This window comes from Enoplosus armatus, chromosome 4, assembly GCF_043641665.1.
Source record: "Enoplosus armatus isolate fEnoArm2 chromosome 4, fEnoArm2.hap1, whole genome shotgun sequence".
NCBI classification, from domain to species: Eukaryota; Metazoa; Chordata; class Actinopteri; order Centrarchiformes; family Enoplosidae; genus Enoplosus; species Enoplosus armatus.
In genome coordinates, this window is record NC_092183.1 from 26067222 (window position 1) to 26090124 (window position 22903).

Below are 22903 nucleotides of genomic sequence, written 5' to 3' on the forward strand. Positions count from 1 at the left end.
TGTCACGTGCATCACGTCAGTGCAACACACACTGTGGCCCACATGGCAGGCAGCTGAATGCGCAGCAAACTCCTGTGATAACGGGATGATTCCTAATGATGTAACTCAGGAGCTTTGCCCACAGGAACACACACACACACACACACACACACACACACACACACCATCCAGTCTGTGTTCATGCTGGCTACGATGTTGTGAGAGCGTATGGATCTGAATTCGCTAATGATAATGTATTTTCGATGGTGGGAGAGGCTTTTTTTTTTTCACATCCTCTGCTGAGCAACAGTTGATGCACCAGCTTCCCACAGGAGGCTCTTTTCTTTTCTTTTCTTTTTTATTCCACCAGCGATGTGATTCCGGCTCTCGCTGCTCTGTCTTTTCTTTTTAAACTCCCTTTCAGAGGCAGATTTGCTTTTGTTTCTGCTGTTTCTAAACTGGTCTGTGTTTCCTGCTGAGCTGAGAGGGGAGTTCACATCTCCGGCCATGCCCTCTGTGTCCTGATGCTGCACGAACAGAATCGCCTCGGCTCGTTTTTTGTTTTTCTCTCTCTCTCTCTCTCTCTCTCTTTTCTTTTTTTTTTTATACTTCAGAGTGTTTGTGTGTGTTTAAATGTGTGTTGAACAGAGATATGGCTCATGGCAGGCCAGATGCAAGGTCTGGAGAGCCGAAGCAGATGGGCTGTATGTGTGTGTGTGTGTGTGCTGGAGGGGAACAGCGGGAGGCGGGCTGGGCTGGACAGGCTGATGTTTAGAGAAGAAGGAAGGGAAGAGGCCTGTTTACATGGCCATCACGGTAAATGGGCTTTTGGCAAGGTGCAGGGTCAACGTGATAGAAACCTCGTGTTTTCATGCTCTCATTGCGCATGAGCCTGCATTATTACTGCTATTAGCTCATTATCAAAGACCCTATTAACCATAGAGACGAGGTAAGAGACGGCGTGATGTGTGCACAGCCGTGGACTGAAAATGACACACTCACACCGGAACAGAAGTCTGGCTCGCTAAATCCCGCTCAGGAACGCTCAGGATTTTCGCACATTAGCATGTCATTGGCACATTAATCACGAAAGCTTGTGTAATCACCGTAATCAAAGCTGATGAGACAACTTGTGCCTTCATTTCCGTTTTTTTTTTTAGTTTTTGTCAAAATTAAGAGCAAAAAACCATGAACCTTGTTGCTTCCTCTCACCAGGATGTTGCTTTTTGTCCTTCCTCCCCAACTCCCTGCGACGCGCCCTTATTTCTCCTCGCCTGTCCTGAAGAGGATAAATGTGTTGGAAGGCCCTTTCATTGGTTGGCCGTTTCATTGAACCTTTCTCCCACCTTCCACCGTCTGCGATTTAGAGAAAAGTGCCTCTTCTGTGCCCTAAAGCAATCTTGCTTTGTGCTGCAAATCGATCCGGGAGGCATCTCACATCGCAGTGGCTCGACACGCTGCGATGTCAGGTGCCGACGGATAAAATGCAGGCAAATTAAGAGAACGCACGAGCAGATAGAGAAGCGCCGCAAGCGGTACACAACACAAAAACACTGATGAGTGCCCCCCCCCCCCCCCCCCGACTGGCTGAAGTTGACCGCCTCATGTTGGAAAGTAAGCTAACACTCTGGCTTCTCTGATTCTGTCATTACTGGAGGTGTTAGCTCTAATACACCGAGCGTTAACCTTATGCTCATTAGTGACCCCCAGAAACGTCTGCCTGCCATGTGTATTGCTGTGTCCCAGTTCCAAACTACGTCCTCCGTGTAACCGCAAACAGTATGCACTATATGCAAATCGTGTTATCCATGAATAGACTTTATTTTGTCACATTTGTAGCGTGAACTCTGGTTTGCGTTTTTCTGCGCGTTTGATGGCGTTCCTGCACCGGCTCGTGTTCCCTCTGTGTTTGCCGTGCGCCGAGCTCTTCCGGCTCTTCCTGCCTCATTTGTTTACAGAAACGGTTCTGTCTCAAAGTTGATGCAGCTATAATTTATTGATGGTAAAAAAAAATAAATAAAAAAAATGCCACAGAAGGCACTATTAATATAGAACACAAAGTGTGCACACACACACACATCACGCTGCACAACCTCCAGCCCCCTCTCAGTGGCTTTAAGGCCTGTTAAGAAGTTTCCATCAGGCAGGGAAGATGGATCCAGAGGGTTTTGGCAGCGGCTGTGATTGCAGTTGTTCCGAGACGAGAAGCTTTTGCTCTTCTGCAACTTAGCCCTTCCCTTTGAGCTCTCTCTCTCTCTCACACCCACTTACGCACACATTTTTTTCCCCCCTCTCTCTCGCTCGTTTCGGCTCAATTCGAGTAGCATAATGAGGTCATTTTTGCATTGCCAAAGTGTAAGCACTTACCACTTATATAGGCTCAACTTTAATTGAACAGACAAGTGCATATTCAGCCTATTGTGAGTGAAAACTATGCTCGTACAGAGGAAAGCAGTATAATCCTTTTGGTGGCTCTAATAGTAGTGCCAGAGCCCTGAATGGCCCAGAAGCAGCCATGATGGATCTTCCTTTCTTTCTCTCAGATCAATTCAGTTAAATGAAATGAAAGTCTTATTGGCGTTATTGTCAAAAAATTAACGTTATTGCCAAAAGGAAAGCAATACCCATAATACAGAATAGAGAACACAAGGCACTAATAAATATTTGTCACCCTCTATGAATGATGCAGCCCCCCCCTTTGGGGCAATCAATAAATGAATAAGGCCTGAGGGAGGAAAAGTGTTTCCAGGAAAGTCAGACTGGTGGAAAATCCAATATGGGGCATGCTGACGCTCCTGGAGGCAAATCTGTAGCATAGCTGGATGTGCCAAATCCCCTCACTCTTGCAATGTGGAAGTTTTGTTTATCAAAGCTCTTCATCCTGACCTGTAATCCCCCCCCACCTTCACCCCCCCACCCCCACCCCCCTCTGTCAGGCTGATCTATGTGATATTAAAACATGTCAGAAGGCAGTGGCGAGACGCATCACCCAAATCTAATCACTGCTGTCTGAAACAAATGAAGGAACAGATGGAGAGTAATCCATAGCTCCCCGCCATGACACGGATGTCTGTGCGTCGCGTGGGCACGAGAGAAAAAAAAAAACCTCCCTGTGCCTTCATGTGAGTTCACGGAGGCCTTTAGAAGGAGCTTGGTGGAGCTGGTCTGGGTGGCTGGGGGTGCCCTGCATTATTTATGAGCGGTAGAATGGAGGTGGAGGAGAGCCCTGACCTGCTTGTTTGTTACCAGCTGACCACTATTGGCCATCTGCTGCCCGCCAGCTCTCTGTCTCTCTCACTGCCTGTCTCTATGCTGCTCCACTCCATCGCGTCGGACTGTCTGTCAATAACTGGGTTTCCATCCAAGTCTCTATGCGAAACAGGACACACACACACACACACACACAGTTGGAAAGGTTAAATGGATTTTTTTTTTTTTTTTTTGCCTACTTGCGATTGAGCTCAGTGGAAACGATGTCATGAAAAGTTAGTTAAAGGAATAAGGAGCTAAGCTAAGCTAACCGGCTGCCTTGACTCCTGCTCCGCATTTAGTGCTCAGACGTGAGAGGGGTATCGATTTTCTCATCTAACTCTGGGCATGAAAGTGAATGAACGTGTCGAGCTATTCCTTCGATGAGTTGTCGCTGCGGCAGCATCATTTCTTCCTGCTGAATCATTTCAGTTTCATATTATAGCATCTACGCGTATATCGCAGTATCCATCCATTTACGGTATCTCTGGACATGCAAGGCAGGTTTTTAATCTTCTAACTGAGTGGAAGACAGACTCAGGGAGAGAAATCGGACGTCGTATTTGATACTTGTCCAGTCATTTCCTCTTCAAATGGCAGCTGGCCTCATCTTTCCCGTTTTCATCCCATTTCCTGGTCCTGCCAGTCCTTGGCTGTGGATGAAATTGTAAAGCTGGATTGGGGCGAGATAGTAACATGCTCGGCCAAAAGCCCTGTCAGCGAGCCAACTGTGTTTCGGGGGCACCGTGTAAGGTATTTAGTATGTTTTCCGAGGCTCCTGACGCGCCTGCTCGTCGGCCGCTTGTTGTTTTGTTTGTACCGACTCAGCAGATGTTTTCTGGCTCAGTTGTCCGCGCTGTGTTTTGTGTACAGACGACCGCCGGAATTGTTCTCTTTTTTTTTTGTTTTGTTCTCCTGGTTTTGGTGACACGTCAAAGCTGTTTGGACCCAGTGTGAATGTGGAGGTTCCTATTGTTTACTGTCAGTGGCAACACTGCTATGTGTGTGTGTGTGTGTGTGTGTGTGTGTGTGTGTGTGTGTGCACTTGAGTCTATGCATATTCAGCTCTTGTTTCTTGCTGTTTTCATGCAGTGCTTTCAGGACATGTGTATACAAATGTGTATGAGCTACCAGCAAAAGATACTGGCTCGTGGACTGGATATCCGAGATTGCGTGCGTTTATGTGGGCTTGTGAGTAATGATGCAGATGCAGAGGGCAGCAGGGGGGGGGTGGTGTAGAGGAAAGTAGGCCCCTACCCTCCTCTTTCCCGTGTTAACCAGAGCATGGTAGTTTGTTTTTATGACAGCCTTTTTTTGGCATTGTTCTGGTCCGATAGAGCTCGCCCTCCCTACCGTGGGACTGGCCGTTAGTGGGCAGGAAGTGCCGGGAGCGCGCAGCTGGAGCACACGTACACACACACACTGACACATACTGTACTGCAGGCTCCAGCACACACAGCCCCTCCCAAGCTATCGCCCCACACTCACACATAAAGTTTTGAAAGGACAATAAAAAGAAGCCCTGCGGCTCGCAGGCTGGGTAAGCTGCAGCTTATCCAGGAAGGCGCTGCAGCCGGGCTAATGGCCTCTCTCCGGGGTAGGCCCAACACAGGGGCCCGTGCAGGCTTATCGGCTGCAGGAGGGGCCCTACACGGCTGCTCCCTGAGAGCTCAGCTGAGCTAGTATGTGGGAGTAGCTCAGCCTTCGTAGCTGCTGGAGGACCGAGCGCCACCCTGCTTATTGCCTGCTGTGCTTGTCTAGCGTTATCCCGGCAGCGCAGGAAAATCAAACTTAGCTGTTAGCTCGACCTAAATGAAAACACAGATGCTCACCCAGTGTTGCACCTCCAATTGGACATTTAAAGTTAACTTAGTGTTGCACTTCCTAATGGAAGCTCAGTCCATCAAGTCTTACTGGGAAGTCGATGCTACCCTTTATTGTTGAACGATCAATGATAGACCAGTGTGGCTTTTACTACTAAAGAAGTCCTCCTTTCTAGTACCACTGGGCTCTTTTGGCAGGTGTGACGGGGACGTGTGAAATACTGTTTGAATATCTCCACAGCCGAGGTGTGTTTATGTTCTGTCTTAGCAAAGAGCCAGCAACGCTTTGTAGAAAACGAGTGAACGTGCGATGAGGAGGGAATGAGATGCCTTGCCCCCCCCCCCCAGGCTGACTAATCAGATTTTTGCCCCATGGATCCCGTGACGACTCCAGCGTGATCCGAGCCCATGAGTCACTGCTCATTTTCTTCCAGTCCGTGGTGAAGCAGGAACTGATGCGGCGTTCACAGCAGCTGCTTACTCCACTGCAGCGAGCTGACCAGTCACGGTTGGTGCCGCCTCGTGTGAAACACTTGTTGAGCACAACCGTTGAACGGAAAAGTAAATACAGGCTGTACAGTATCGTGCCTAAATATCCCGAACCTGCTGTTGGTGTTTGTTGCCGATGCCGCCTCCTCACCTACCCGTCTGCTTTGCATATTGCCCGCGATGGATGTGGTGAGCTCCTGCAGACAACAAGAATACCACATACAGGAAATCGCTCAGTGGAAATGGGGAGACTGATAGCTGGATATTTGATCCTGATATGCGACGTATTTATACCCGGCGGAAATAGTCCTATACTGTCACTACAGCGATGGCTGATTTCCTTCCACACACAGCCTACATTTACAGTGGGAGCCGCCCAGTACAACCAGAGCCTTCCACTGGTGGCCACGGAGCAGAACCACTTTAATACCCAGTTATCTTTTGGGTGGTGTGCATTGACTATGACAAATGGAATATTTTTGATTTTGCTAGACCCTTGCGATGAATTTGGACTTAAGGATTTATTGCATTGCAGGACTTTTTGCAAGAGTTTATACTCTTCCATGCTTTGTACCTGGATCATTTATTTTCAATGACCACGATAGCCGAAAAGCAAGTTCATGTAAGTTGTCAGTACTCGCAGACCATGAAAGGTCTAAATAGTGCAGGTACAGTTGATGGTAAAAAAGTTTCCTGTTGCGTCATGTATAAATCCTGCACGCTCCCAGTGAAACATCGCTGCTAGCTTAGCACAGTGCTTGGTAGGTTATTAGTGCTAGCTCTGGTCAGCACCTCATTGGCCTCACCTCCAGCTCCAGGATCCCCTTTGAGCCCAGCTGTACCAGCAGCTGCGGCTATAATAGTCCCTGTTGTTGAGGTGTTTGTCTGGCCCGTGTGCTGGGGAGGAGGTCAAAGAGAGAGACAGAGTCTGTGTCTGCCCCCTCAGACTCACCTTTGACCCCCGGCTGGCTGCCGCAAAAAAAAAGAAAAAGAAATCCGCTCAATGGGACGAGGCCACAGGAACATGACAGAAAGGAGATAAAAGAGGAGAAAAACAGGGATTGGGCTGAGATAGAGAAGAGTATCCGGGTTGCCAGGTTTGGTCCACTCCAAGAGAGAGAGACAGAGACCGGGAGGCGAGAAAGAAGCCAGCTCGCACCGGACAACAGCCCTGAGGAACCAAGATAAGAGCCGACCAGCAGTCAACAATTACACCATCAATTTCCAACCTGGCTCTCACCTTCTTCTCTCACTCCCCCTTTTCAATCTCTCTCATCTTTTGCTTTTGGTTCCCCCCCCCCCACCCCCCGTTGGCCCCCGCCGCTGGGCTCCCTGTGTATTTTTGTAATAGACCTCTCCACATGCACACGCTCACACACGTACTGCATTATGCTCCGACACACACACACACACACACACACACGCACGCTCACCTTCATGCTTAGCGAAGCACTGTACTGCAGTACTGCATACTGTTTCTCCACAACATCTGAGAGGGGAATTATTGTACTATTATTAGTCCACTAATTTACAGGTTAAGATTTTAATTAGCAAACCCATGCTGAGCTAAAATAACTGATGTGTAGAATTGTACAAAGTAGATCAAATTAGCTATACATTTACCAGCTATAACATTAATACACTGCTTACATTAAGAACAGTATCATATATAAGAATATTTAAACACTTTGACAGGGTCCTCTCTGCATAATGAGTACTTTTACTTTTGATACTTCAGTATATTTTGCTGACAGTACATGTGTAGTCTTACTTAAGTAAAGTTTTGCAGGACTTAAAAGCTGTTTCAAGCTCTGCGACAGAGCGTTTTTCAGACAGTCGAGTGTGGGGTTTTTTTGTGCGGCGAAAGAATTTGAAAAAAAAAAAAAAAGATTTGGGACCGAAAGTTCAGCCGAAGCTGATGCGAGGCTTCCGAGGTCTGACGCAGCCACATCAAGCAGGTGTCCTCCAAACTCACTGTCCTTGTGGTACGGACGTTTCTCTTTGTGTTTCCCCCTCACCGTGGGCTCTTGCTGAGACAAGGCGGAGGGGTACGTCCCGGTAGTCGCATGTAGGGTTCCTGCTGGGACAAAACACCAGCAATCAACACGCGCATGACTACCAGAGCAAACAGGCCTGCAGCCCCGCCGAATCGGCTAACTCAGCCTGCCGGTGCCGCACGTTAGCCTCAGCTGATCTCAGAGCAGAGTGATTATAGCGACCCACTGTTGGAAAGTACCGAGGACACAAACACAGGTACAAATACACACATACGCAAACCAAGCCTTTATGATAATTGTTGCCTGCTACTTTCTGAACACTTCATCATACGCACACACACACACACACACACACACACACACACACACATACACACAGGCTCTCAAACACACACTCAACAAATATGGAAGGCAACGTGCACTTCACCACGCACACTCTCACCTGCACGGACACATTCACACGTACGCATTTGCGCGCACACCTTCGTATGCTCACACTTGCACTCGCACATTGTCTCTATCTCCTCTCACACACACACACACACACACACACACACACACACACACACAGTTGTGGCATATGGAACAGTTTATCTCGCTGTGTTATTTCTTTTTTTTTTCGTACCTATTAGGCAATCTTTTTTAGGAACACCAGGGAGGAGAGAAAGGCAAACTCTTTGTTATGATTTTTTTTTCTGCCCGAGGTTAGACCAGCCGCGGAGAACAAACACACACACACACATACATACACGCACACAGAGGCTTATACACACACACACACACAAACTCTGAGCCCCCCTCTGCTTCGACGCGTCAAAAAAAAAAAAATCAATAACACGTCTCTTTAAAAAAGAGCCTGAAAGCTAATGGAAAGAGACAGTGAGGGAGTGAGAGAGGGATGCTGATGAACCCCACCAACACACACACACAAACACACACTCTTTCCATCTTGCTCACTTTCTCTGCCGATAGTGCTTTTTCTTCTCCTCTGTCCATCACAAACTAGATAGATAGATAGATAGATAGATAGATAGATAGATAGATGGAAGCGTTACAGTTTCGCAGGATAATCAAGAGGAGTCGTGTCAAATTGAAGCGACTGAGTTCAATCGCCTTCCCTCTTTAATATTCATTGACCGTCCATCTCTCCATCCCTCCATCCAGCCTGTCCTCTCTCATATCTCTGCGGCTGAACAGCTCTGATTTGTGTACCAGGATTAAATTCCTCAAATTTGTCTTTCACTCCCTGTGGGAGAGGACCGTGCTTTTTAATTAATTGATTTTGAAATTAAGTTAGCTGCTGTGTGTGTGTGTGTGTGTGTGCGTGGGTGTGTGACTGTGTGGTTAATCAGGTGTGTGTGTGAGTGTGTGTGTGTGAGTGTGTCTTTCTCTCGTTCCCCAACGCTTAGCTGGATAACGGAGGGGTGGGGTTGTGTGTTTTGCTGAGTGTGTGCCTGTGTTCCTCTCTGTGCCTTTGTGATTCTCTGAATGGATGTCGATGCAAAATCTTAATCAGAGGTGTAAAAGCGACAATTTTATCGGGGGGGGGGGGGGTGTTATGTGACTGTTTCAATTTCTTTACACTTTGGTTTTTGTACGGATTAAGCAAACAAGATATAACATGCTAATCACTGAGCTTAGGAGGTGCTGGTAGGCGGATTTATGCTACCGCAGGACAGAGCCGGGCTAGCTGTTTCCCCCCCCGTCTCCAGTCTCTGTGCTAAGCTAAGCTAATCAACTGTTGTCTGTTGTCCGTATCTTTCACTGTTACTTTTTATGTAACAGACAGATGTGAGAGTAGTATTGATCTTTTCGTGTTACTCGTGCTTTTCCACGTTATTTCCCAAAATGTCAAACTATTCATTCGGCAGCAAAACACCGCATGAGCAGCAACAGCAAGAGGCAGGAAGTGCATGCACTGTGTGTGTGTGTGTGTGTGTAACGATTGGTGCAGGTCATGCTGGGTTTCAGGCCGGGTAATAGTGCTCTTTTTCCCCCAATGACTGCGACGGTGGGAGTGAGGCAGGCGGACGAGATGTTCGACTAACGCCATGGTTAAGAAATGGTATGGTTTTCTTATGGGAAATACATTGTAATATTACGATTACAGGTAAGAAGGATATATAAATGTTGTTTTTACCTCTTTTGGAGGGGTCCAAGTCTTAATTAGGGGGGTCAGACCCGCCCAATCCCCCCAATACCCCATTCGTTTTAATAAGGTCAGTATCAGCCCTAAATCATTTTCCAGCAACCACAATAACTGTTACACTGAGGAAGAAGCTGCTGTTCACCAAAGTGATTTTGCATCGTATCTCTACATCAAGCCAGGCATGCTCGTAAGATGAAAGTGTGTGTGTGGGGGGGGGCATTAGCAAGGACACAGTTAGCAGCTGGATGAAGCTCTTCAGCCACAGCCTATTCTGATTAAAAGCCTGCAATATAAAATCATAGCCACTTCACTGTGAGGGTTGTGCCAGGTAACTCTCTCTGTGTGTGTGTGTGTGTGTGTGTGTGTGTGTGTGTGTGTGTGTGTGTGTGTGTGCTCCCTCGCCGCTGCACGGACACATGCTTTGTTCCGCCGAGCTGCTGTGTTGCCGAATGTCTCCTGTATTATGTAGCGCACAAAACCGCCCCTCTCTAAAGCTGCGTTCGCCATCGCAGCATGCTGCCTCAGCGCTCGTAGCGCACGAGGATTGTGTCGCTCATCAGCGTCATGGCGCTGGTGGTGGATCTGCTGCATGCTGTCAGGCCCACGCCGTCTGTCGCAGTGTGTGTGTGTGTGTCTTTGTCTGTGTTTATGTATCTGTTTCTTTGTGTCTGTGTCTGTGTGTGTGTGTGTGTGCCTTTGCCTTTGTTTCTCTGAGACTGACTGTTTCTTTGTGTCTGCATCTATGTGAGTGTGTGCTAACCTGTGTGCATCTTTATCTCTTTGTGTCTGAATGTCAGTGCGTGTGTGTGTGTTTGTACCTGTGTTTGTGTCCTTGACTTTATATGTGTGTGTGTGTGTGTGTGTGTGAGAGAAAGAGGGTGTGCCTTTGTCTAAGTGCTTTGTGTCTGCGTCTCCTTTAGTCTTATTAATTATATATATCTGCATATTGTGTGTGTGTGTGTGTGTGTGTGTGTGTGTGTGTGTTACCACAGTTGTATGACAGACAGCGCTCCTGCTAGACTTTATTAACAACATAAACTAGAAACTCTACTGGGTTTGTCTAAGCTGGGAGATTAAGATGTGCACACACACACACACACACACACACACACTGACAAGACTGACTCACAAAGGCACCAGAGGTTTTGGAAAGAGAGGGAGTGTGAGTTTGTGTGGGGGGGGGGCTTTGCAAAATCAACAAACACATAGCATTCTGACACATTCATACACACTGTGTTCACACATTCTTGTTCTGTCGTACATACTGCGTCACACCTCCCACACGCACACACACACGCCGTCTCAAACACTCTTAAACACACACACACACACACACACACACACACACACAGGCAGTTTGTAATTAGTGTGAAGCCATCAAAAGCTCGTAGTTGGGATTCATGCGGGGACTCTCTGACCTGGGCCGAACCCTCAGAACACCCGAGAAAGTGCATCAGGGTGTTGTCACCAAACTATGAAGACATCAATGTGTATCTCCGTCGCCGTGCGCGTGTTTGCTCTGCGGTGCAGTAGCAGCCGTTGCAGCGGGCCTATCGACTTATTGGCTCCAGAGGAGGGTCCGCGGGATTGGTCAATTCCTCATCATTTATCTCAATGGAGGGAGTGAACGGGTAGACACTATTCAGATCCGAAGAGAAACCACCTGACAATTGACAAAGGAATAGTGGAGCTCCGGGGCACTCCACAGCCACCGCCACATTAGCCCAGATGACTGATGACAGGATGAAAGAAATTAAGTGGAAAAACAGTTAGATTTTAGTGCGCTGCATGGGTCAGCTCTTACTAACAGGAAATATACAGTATATTTAAATGTTAGTCAGTCGGAGGTAAGAGCAGCAACGTGGGGCTGGGGGGGGGGGGTCAAGGGAGTGGTTGTTCGGCAGCATTGCGATGTATGCAGATGATTCCGCAGTACACACATCTGCAGCCACATCTGGAGAACTGCAAAAGGTCTTAAATGGGGAATTGAAATGAGTGAGATAATTCCATCAAGCAAGCAAGATGCAGCGTGTTAATTGTCGTATGGATTAAACAACACTGTTACCTTAAGACAGAGTCAGGCCAGCCATCTCCCCCCGGCTTCCAGTCTTTATGCTAAGCTATGCTAACCACCCCCCTGGCTGTGGCTTCATATTCAGTGAACAGACATGAGAGTGGTATCAATCTTTTCATCCAAGTCTTTGAAAGAAAGCTAAAAAGGTCGTATCATTCCTTCAAAGAAAAGCGACTGACTGGAGACCAAGATACAGTGTCAGGTGGCTAAATAGCCTGGAACCAGGAGAAACAAGTCGGCAGAGAGAATAAACACACACACACACACACACACACACACACACACACAAAAGAGAATGTCAGAAAGTCAGACAGAGCTGAGAAGAAGAGAAAATGGAGGCTGAAATAAATGAAAGAATGGAGAAAAGTCGTATAGAGCGAATGGGAGCAGGAGAAGGTCTGAGATGACGGGAGAGAAACAGAAAAAGGCGAGACAGAGTGATGAAGACAAGGGAAGGAGGGGAAGGCGGCAAAACACTGCAGATAAAACAGACAGAGAGGCAGAGTGTGTGTGATTGTTGTCGTCAGCAGCTCTCTGACTTCTGCTCGGTGACCACAAGCCTCCTCTGCACTTCATTTATTGTCAGTCTTTATTTGATTTCTTTGTACCGCTGTCACCCCCCCCCCCCCCACCCTCCCCCGTTTGCCACCCAGACACCCTGCCGCTTTTGTTTTTCCATTGCAGCAGCAAAATGGCCTAGTTCTTTTCTCTAACCTTGACTTAAAGGGCCAGGGAAGGCTTGTTCACTCTTTCACTCTTTCTGCCGCTTTTGTGAGTTTTTGCTTTTCAGTATTTTTTCTTTTTATAATCATTTTTAATAACTGCTGATTGAAGTTTTAAAGGTTAAACTTCTGCAACCATTTACCTCAGTGACTTTTGCCGTTTGGATTTATGTATTTTGGAACTTGTTTTCCTTTGAATGTCTCAGCAGGTGTCCTAATTTTTACATAATGCAATAGAAAAGAATGAGAGATGTGTCTTTGACACATCTTTTTAAACATACCAATTTGTATTTGCATGCTGCCAGTCAGTCTAAACAGTCAGCCCACCACTGGTTTTGGTTATGTGCAGATGCGGCTTCAATTTACCAGACTGAAGACATTTTTCCATCTCAAATTGACTGCTGAGCTTTTGATTCAAGGGCTGACAGCATGTGTCAGCTACTGGTGAGCTTCACATTTATTCGGAGGCAGGTTTGTTTATGTTGATATTATTCAAAATGGTCTGTAATTAGTGACGGTTGATGGAAAGTTGAAAAAGCTCCCCAGTGACAAAGCTGCATGCGATGACAGTGTGTATGAATAAATTACAGGTTCTAAAAGCTGGTCTTTCTGTTTTGGTTAGAATAACATCAAGCTGATTTTATTGAGTCTCAATCTGCGATTGTGATGTAGGTGAAGTAAAGATTTTTCTGTGGAGCTTCTTGGCTGTCAGCCCGTAAAACCCTGCGGTGAAACCTGCCCTTAAGGAGCTGCTAACCCACCTTAAAGGACTGCGTTTGTATGGTTTTTATTGGATGTCACATGACGGTGTAAAAGCAGCTTCAGAGACTTTTCCACCCGGACAAGAATAAACTGCGCAGACAGCACTGAATCCAAGTTGTTCTTTTTGCAAGTTGACAGTCAAATGTCGACATCTGGAACATCTGGCCCAAGCACCGAAGATATCAGCCTTTAAAAATCCAAATCAAACTCCATCTCCCACCCCTGACCTCTCCCTCTCCCACTCCCATTTGAAAGAGGGAAACTCGTCCTTGCAACATTACGGGGCTTTTACTGCTTATTACAAGCTTTTTACCTGCATTGAACGGCCGGCAGCTGCATTTAACAGGTAGCATTACACTTAAACACTCACTGTCCATTATTTCACCATCGATTCCAGTTAGGCTAGCATTGGAAATGGATAGCCCTGAAAGCACATTGAGCAATTGGCTGCTGGCCCGCTGGGATCTCATGACGAGGTGATATAATCCTTGTTGGTCATGGTGTCTGGGCTGCCAGTTGTTTACCATTCAGTGAGCTGCAGAACAGTGAGATGAATGTAAATGCCTGGCGTTTGCTCACATCTATTTCTGAAGGATCATTGAATTTACATCTAGGCCTCTATATATATATACATCTATATATATATATATATATATATATACACATGCAAGCATCCATGAGAGCAGAAGGTACAATAGTAAATATAGTCTCTCTCAAGAGCCACTTCAGGGACACTTCAGTTCCTCCTCCCTGTGAGGATGCACAAGAAAACGGGCCCACACTGCAGAAATAGTGTTTTGGGATGTCCCAGGGCTTCAGAGGTCTAAGCTATATAACTTATACCAACAACACAGTGTGCTCAACCCAGCTGGCAACGTCTGTGTTTGCACCCTCACTGTCTCTGCCATCTCTCCACTCCTCGGCATCCAAAAGAAGCACAAATACCATAAAACAGCTTCGTTGAGGTGGAAAAAGAGAATTGCCTTTTAACCAAATGTTAAATGCAGCCCAACCAGAGCGAATGGCGAAATTCGCCAGCTGCTCTGCATTTACTGAGCAAGACGATCCGCCGAGGTTGAAATGTGTCACATGTTCTGCTCCTGAGCTCCCTTGAAGAACGGGCATGACTAACAATTTATCTCGTCACAGAGTGCGCGTCATGCATTGCATTGCATGACTTACTGCGTAGAACAGGGGGGGGGGGGGGGGGACGTTGTTTTGTGGTGGGATTCGTTAATGTGATCTGCCACACCCTTTGCCTCTCTTGCTGTTGCGGATTAATCATATATTCAGGTCATAAAGCTTTTATTTGTTTGTTGTACCCGAGCTTTGCCGTAGTAAACACTCAGCGTTACGTAATTCATTCCCATGAAGAATCCTCCAGAACCAGTAGCATCATGGGAAGTAATGTGTCTTGTATTTGGCAGCAGCAGCAGATTTTACTTGACAGGATCCTACTTAGGCTGTGTTCAGACCGGCATTAGCTAGCAGTGCATGGAAAAACACAGCCCCCCCCTCATTCATTTCAATTAGAACGCTGCATTTGCACATCGTTCTGGACACAGGATAAAAAGATGAAGGGTGGTCCAGCAAAAAAAGAAAAAAGTTGAACCTGGCTGTCGAGGTGAGGAGGGAGCTTAACCTGAAGGCGCCACTCTTGATTTACAGGGCGGATTTATGATCCAGACTTCACCCGTGCTCGTGAGGTTTGTGTGGAGACGGAAAAGCACAAGACCGGACGTGTGTCACAAATTGTGGCCTGCAAATGGATGGACCCTCGCGCACATGGCCCGTTGACGAATTGTATGTCACGTGGACCCTTAAATCCACAGGGAAAGTATAGATTTGGGCTTCGGGGACAGGGTGCGGAGCTGTCTCTGATTACGACGCCCCTGATCCTTCTAGAGGTGTTCTGGGCACATCCAACTGTTGAGCCCACGGGGGCAAAACCCAGAACATACTGAAGGGATTACAGTATATATCCCATATGGTCGGGTAACACCTCAGGATCCACCGGGAAGAACTGGAGGACGTAGCTAGGGAGAGGGACATCTGGCCTGCCTTGCTTAGCCTGCTGCTGCCACCACTTCCTGGACAGCGGGGAAAATAGATTGACGGATGAACGGATGCAATGCAATATCCTGTCTCAGAGTGTTCTAAACCCCCCCCCCCGTGCGGCGTTTTGAAGTTTGATCAAACCTTTCTTGATCACCTGTGGCAACACACAAAAACACGGCCCACCTGTGTTGTTTAGACAGACCGCCCTTGTGAACGCCTGCTCGCATACAAATGAAAAACCCTCGTGTCCCGATGCTGTTAGCCGCTCAGGGGCACTTCGGCATGCCAAGCGGCCGCTGTACTGCAGTGATCCCAGGTCAGGCCCTAGTGTTCCATCATGAGCCCTGCAGAGCACAGCGACAGTCACACCACACACACACACACACACACACACACACACACACACACACACACACAAACACGCCGAGGTAAACATGCATAAGTAGATTCATTAAAACCAACACATAAGCAGACACATGCATTCTTAGGCTTTGATGCAAATTTTAGCTCCCTTGCTCTGCTTCTCTTCCTCTCTCACACACACACACACACACACACACACACACACACACACACACCCTCAACACACACCTGTCCTCCTCTCTTAGGCACGTCTTGCAGAGAACCATCCCTCTCCTCTCCTGTCAGTGGGAACAAATGAGCCGGGGCATGTTTCTTAGTGTGTGTGTGTGTGTGTGTGTGTGTGTGTGTGTGTGTGCAGGGCAAAACTTCCTCTCTGTCTGGCCTTCCTCTCTTTTTCCTTCACCCCCCCCAAAACACACACACACACACACACACACACATACACACCTGTTCTGCACTGTTACCCTCTGACAGATCACTGACATGCTGTCTCTAGGCCATCCTGCACTGTGTGTGTGTGTGTGTGTGAGTGTGAGTGTGAGTGTGTGTGGTTACAGACAACCCCCTCCCCCCCACTGTGTCAGTCTGGCAATTGCCATTTCTCAAGGAGCTAAGGAAGGGAGGGAGTGTTGGGTAAGGATGGAGGGAGGGCGAGGGCCTTGATGTGAGTGTGTTTGTTGTCAAGAGGGTTTATTAATAAAGATGACCTCAGCCAGAGCTGCTCAGAGGGTGTGTGTGTGTGTTTTCTTCCTCTCTATGTGACTCTTTGATCTAGTCAAATTATTATTATTTTGAGGAGAAGAATGCCATTTTTATGTATTCATACATACATTTCAATGGCTTCTCTCGTCTTCTGTCATTTTGTGGCAACAGTTCTGCCGTGGCTGCACTCTGTTTGCGTGGACTTATAATGCGCCTTTGCGTGCATGCAGACTTATCTGTGTGTGTATGTGTGTGTGTGTGTGTGTGTGACAGGGATAATCCTTCTTGATATAACTCTGTTGTGTCTCAGCGTCCGTGGATGTGATTATGTGCCTCATAACGTCGGGCTAAATGGGTTGAGTCCGCCGTGTGTGCAGACGTCAGTCACCTGCTGCGTGTGCTGGGAGGAACAGATGTCCTCACAAGAATAGAAAGATGAGTAATTGCCTTCAAAGTGCGGGGCATTTCTGCCTGCCGTCCCTCCGACTCTGCGTCTGACTTGGTTAACAGTTAACGGGGTCAGTTCACTCAAATGACTACAAGTCATATTTTCCCACTCTCCCCTCGTGGCTTCTGGCCATGTAGCTGGTTTTGGTTTGTTTTATCAGCGGCTTCACGCAACAATATAAAAATACATCGTTTTCATCAGCTTGTGAGCCGCTGCTGAGGCCGATGCTGTCAGTGCCACACATCCCGTGATTTAAACACTAGGGCTTTTAAAAACAGATGAGTTTTCGGTATAAATTCCCTTATGGCACCGAAACATCCAGGACTGCCGCTGAGCAGTGTGCTGTACCATCTCTCAATCCCTGTCACCCCAGATATTGTTTTTTCTTTGAATTGAATTATATAGAGCAGCGCAAGCTTTCCTGATGCTTTCCCATGATATTTTGTAATAATGTCCCGTAGTGTTTTTCCTGTGTTGATCTGTTGTGGCAGGACAGAATCCAAATGGCTTCTCCGGCTTGAACTAAGCACTTATGTTCAAACGCAGCTTTCAAACAACAGCAGCAGCGCTTCAGGACAGTGGCAAACCTGAGCAAAATGAATGGTCTGCATGTCCAGGTACTGTACCACCACTGAAGTTAGGATTAGCAAAGTTAGGCGGGGTTGTTAAACTGTGTTAAACTGTGTGTGGAGTCTGGTTGGGTTGAGGTAGACGTGGTCAGTTGTTGGAGGTGATCTCATTCGCGTAGCCGCCGAGCTCCCCTCTGTATCCGTCCCCCAAGGCCGGAGCTGGAGCCTGAGTGGGACAGCCAGCCAGGCAATTGGCCCCCAGGGGTCCAGCAGTCACCATGGAGAGGGGGAGGGCGGCCCTTATTTTGCCCTCTGTCTGCCTCCCCAGGATGAACACAGAGGCCATTAGGGACAGGGTCCTCCTGCAGCCTGGGAGAGCCACATAATGAGATAATGCATGGAGCTCACGCTGTTACTGTCACCGACACACACACACACACACACACACACACACGCACACACACACGCACACACACACGCACACACACACACACACACACGCACGAGCAGGGGCAGATGCAAGTATGAACACGTGCGCAAATGAAGCGTCACAAACACATAACACCCAGTGGAAATATGCATGTGGTGCACGAATGAACACACACACACACACACACTCGCGGGAGTAGCCGCGCGAATTGATCCTCGCTCACATGTATTACTCTTTAAGCTCCCTCTCTGTCAATAACCCTCCACCCATGTAGGGCTCCCTGGCTGTTTGCTATTTCAGCTGCGGCTCCGACCCTCAGCCGGTTACATTTTTGTTGGCCAGACGGCAGCAGCAGTGAGGGGAAAGCTAATGAAACAGGGTATCCCTGCCTCTGATTATTCCACCGGAGAAGACGAAGAAAAATCACTTTCGCTTTGACCTTGAATGAGTCTGTAAAATCACTGAGTATGCAGAGAACGGCTGTATGTTTACCCGGTTTACTTATTCACTGGCGGGCGCCATTGTTTTTTAGGGCCCACGCAAGACCTGAAATGCTGCATACTCCCCCGTAATGGTCTCCTTCAGGGAGACACTGAGTCATGCCAGTCTTCTTCGGAGAGTTCAATCGCATATAATGTCAGGACCAATGCTGTGACATTACTTTTGCAAGAATACTTTTAATGGGTGCTTCTTTTCTCATTGACGCCCGTGGATGTATGAAAATAAAGACGCTCTTCTCTAACAGCACCGGAGGTCACGAAACTTCACCGTCGCATAAGTGAGTGTGTTAACACGCAGCTGGAGAAGCAAAGGCAAGTGTGTGTGTGTGTATTCCTGTAGGTGTTTAATGACAGAAGAGAAATGGCTTCAACAGGGAATGCAAGGAAGAGATTGGTCGGTGTTTGTCCCCCTCTTACAGGTCCTGGCCTTCACCAGGGTGCATATACGTCGGTGTTTACTTATATGTGTATCCATGCTGGAACTTAAAGGGAAGAAACTCATTTCATTACACATAATCCATTTTTAATGCACGAATATTTGTCAGTGCGGCTTGTTTCACGAGTGGTAAAACAAGCAAGGTGACACGCCGATTGGTCTGGAACAACACTGGCACCATAATAGTTATTTATTTTGTACAGCAGCACCCGACGGGATGGAAAAGTTGACGCCCATAAGGAGTGTGTGGTGAGAAAAAGCAGAGAGTGGTGGAGTGAAAAGCCGTTGGAGCTTTTATCAGGGGGCGCCTCCGAAAGAGGGAATTTGTTTGGCTTTGCTCCTTTATGAGAAAAATATTGGCGCAGCCCTGGGCCTTGTTGTGAAAAGGCCAGGGCCCAAGCCCGTGCTTTACCATCACATCCGGCCCACTTATGTAAACAGATGTCTCATCACACAAACACACATGCATGCACACAAAGACCTCCCAACCCATGCCCTCGTTCCACTCAGCCCACACTGCAGGGCTTTCCTCTTCTCGTGGACATACACTTTATAGATATGTTGGATATATTGACAAATGCGAGCGTTTTCTCTCTCTCTCTTGTGTGTGTGTGTGTGTGTGTGTGTGTGTGTGTGTTCGTCAGTTTAGCTCACACAGCAGGTGCTGCTCAGTGTTTTGCGTCCACCGTGGCTGCTGTGTGTTCTGGCACGGTGAGAATAATAATCACAGCTACTCTGCTCAAGCTGATATCTGTTGCCAAAAGCACCCAAACGCAGGCTCTGCGACTCACGCAGGAAATGAGTGGATGATAGCGGGAAAGGTCCCACTTCACTGGGAAAAAAAAAATAATAATAATAATCAAAATCACAATCACTTCATCTGTCGACAACCAATTGGACAATAGGACTTCAAACCCGCTCGATCACACTGCCAAAGGCTTGGTCGGTGCGTTCTGACCGACTTCAGTGCCAGAGGCTTTGATAACATCTGTGCTGCAGGCTGCAGTTACAAAGTTCGGACCTGGCAAAGCGGGTATTTTCCTCTGGTACTGGTCATGAAATACAAATAGTCACAAGCTTACTATCCATCTTAAGAACGGGTGCATTCTCCATTTTTGCTTTCTGACTGATATTGATAGATATTGCAGAGAAATTAGAAGCTTTGAGGTTTTTAAAGTTCAAAAGCGATGCAGCAGAACCATGCAGTCAATATGCAACCTGACCGCCAACAGTCAGGGTCAGGGACTGGGGCGTGCTATGCCGACAAATGTGGCCTCGAGCCGCCGGCCAGATGAGCAGCGGGGGGTCAGGCAAGCTCACTTCTTTCGAAACTCCACACCCCCAGCATCTTTTATCTTCACACTTCAGCCTTCAGTCTTCAGCCCCCAACCGTCTTCACCAAGTTAGGTCGCTTGAGGCAATTTATCAGACTTCGAGCAGCTCCCTTTGGAGCCACAAAAGGCCTGTAAAACGACTTTGGTGTATATATCATCCCCTTTAAGAACTAATTTTTGAGCTTTAAAGTTGTGAAAAATCCCTTCAGCTGGTGTGTTTCCCCCTTACTTTTGTTAATTATGCTGCTAAATTGTACGTAAATTGAATCCCCTCTGTTTGCAGAACATAAGTCACAGTCAAAGGGATTTTTCCACAATCTGGCAACCCAAAAGTTGCTCTTATTTATGGCTTATAACAAAGCTTTATTTATTACGACATTTCGCATACAAGGCAAAGCATGGGGAAGACGATTGCTAAGCCTCCAGCTGTAGATCCGTCATTTCTATGGCACACCGAATAATCGATCCTTCAGTTGGATGTGGATTGACGACTCTCATGAGGGATCCCAGCGGGAGTTGAGTCTGCTGCGCCTCTGCGCTGATAATGGCCCCAGCAAATGGCAGCCATCTCTAATTTTACCTTGTAAATCACAACCCACGAGTAATGGGCTGCACTTAGAGGGGTCAGAGTTTACGACTAAATCACTCCGGACGACAAAGACCGTAAAGTCAAGCAGCTCAAACAGCTTTTTTTTGTTTGTTTTTTAAAGGGGTGGTGGTGGTGGTGGTGGTGGAGGTGTAGGTGGGGCAATAAGGGGGTTGGCAGTTACTGTTCATTGCTCAGATCCAGATCTGACCTTGGCCAGATGCGTGTGCGTATATGTTTTCGGTTTTCGGAGAGTGCCCGACTCTAATAGGGACTGGCAGGCATTTTGTTGGGCTTTATTGCCACATGGCTCTTCCAGTCCTGCCGCTGATTACAGCTGCCATTACTGGCACGCACACATGCACACGAGTGCGCAGCACTCTTACCAGGCAGACCCACACACTTTGGCAGCCGCTCAAAGCTCGGGCCCTCGCATGTGATTAGCATCCTATTGCGTTGTCTTGTGCAAGCGATCAAACGGCGCGCGGAGTTCTTGTCGGGGCAGATTGGAGGAAGTGACGGGTACATCGTCACTCCACTTTTGTTCTGCTCATTGGGGTGCTGTCAGCGTAGACAATGTCAAATTTGGTGCAAAGCAATTAAAGGCCTGGGCTGTCACAAGTGGGCCTGATAGGGACGGTGCTCGGGTTGCACACACGTGGGTACACCACACATCCACCCCCGTGCGCACACGCACGCACGCGCATATATTTACAATAAGCATGCAGGCGATTAGCTCAGAAAGTGCAGGTTTAAGCTGTTAGTCACTGGTGATTCACTAGTGGCTGGCTGGTTTCCACACAGCCTCTCACTGTGCTGCCTGTCAAACACACAGGCAGTCAGCAGCTGGAGGTGTGTGCGTGAGTGCAGGTGTTCGTGAAATCCTGCTTTTTAACCAGACTCCTCTACCCCCCCCCCCCCCTCCACTCCGCCCCTTTCCCTTCCTTTATGGCCTCGCGTGTGTCTGTGTGTTTTGGAAGTGTGTGTGCCGTTCATTGGTTTGTGTGTAGACGTGCATGCATATTTGTGTGCGTGTGTGTTTGTGTGTGTGTGTGTGTTTGTGTGGAGCCTCGCAGGGTTTTGGCTGCCATGTTCTGCTGGATGAAGCCAGTGGAAAGCTGAGGTCTGGATGACTTACTTATTTAGGAAAAATCCACCAGAGATGGCCAGTATGCTGCTGTGCTGTCACATAGCCGTGTGTGTGTGTGTGTGTGCGTGTGTGTGTGTGTGTGTGTGTGAGTTCATCCAGCCCTATAGGTAACCCAGCCAGTGGCCTCAGTAGCAGCAGTATATTTCATTTTGGAGAGGATTTTTTTTTTTTTTCCTAACAGCCTTTAAAGTTATTCTGCTGCTGGTGAAGCTTCAGCAGACACGCAGCCGGTTCAGTCCCAGGTGGAGACACTCACTGAAGGGTTAAACGCTCTACCAGATGCAGTTAACACACACACACACACACACACACAGACACACACACACCAGTGCTCGTATGGCGAGCTACTCATGGCCGCGAGGTTCCTCATTAAGTCTAAATCCACTTTCCAACACATTTAATTAAACTAACTCGATTTTGGTGTTTCAGATTTTTCTTTACGTAACCTGCTTGTTAGTTTTCCTTACAACCATCAGGGGAGGGTTCATCCCGTCTTTCTCTTCCTTTAGAAAAGCCGGTCAGTGGCGGGTTTCATATTGTCAGCGCCCAGTAGAAAACCACGACGGATTAAATGATCTTTTGTGGCTTGAGAAAACGTCTCTTCGGATGAATAAACCATTTAAAACCCTATCGGGTTGTTTGGAAAATGCGTGGTCGCAAAGATTAAAGCAGGGCTGCGTTTCTCGGCTCAGGAATAGTTGACATTTCGGAGGTACATGGTTTTCACAGGACGCTGCTTTGTCTTTTCATGTAAGGATTTACATTAAAGGGCATCATGCCGTTCACGTTGGAGAGGTTATACAAAGATTTCAAAGCGCCATGTCAAGGCTCTGCGCACAATTTGTGGGGGGTTTTCGTGTTCAATCGATGAAGTCTGATGAACATCACAGCTTGTCCAGTCGATATAGTGCAGCGCGGAGTGTAGCTGGGTTTCCACTGCCTAGTTTATTGACAGCAGTGAATGAACTATGATGGTGTCAGAGGTTTCGGAGCCGCCTTTGTATGCTCCCTCTGTGTAACACTAGCCGGCCCATACGTTACTGACAGTGTCAGCTCGGCCCTCGGCGCTCTCATTGTGATCAG

The 22903-nt window shown here is 47.6% G+C and overlaps 1 protein-coding gene across 1 annotated transcript in view; it reads left to right on the plus strand.

Annotated features, from left to right (window-relative positions):
- Window positions 1-22903, plus strand: part of sema4c (sema domain, immunoglobulin domain (Ig), transmembrane domain (TM) and short cytoplasmic domain, (semaphorin) 4C) — a 75375-nt gene that overhangs the window by 2978 nt on the left and 49494 nt on the right. The window lies entirely within an intron of this gene.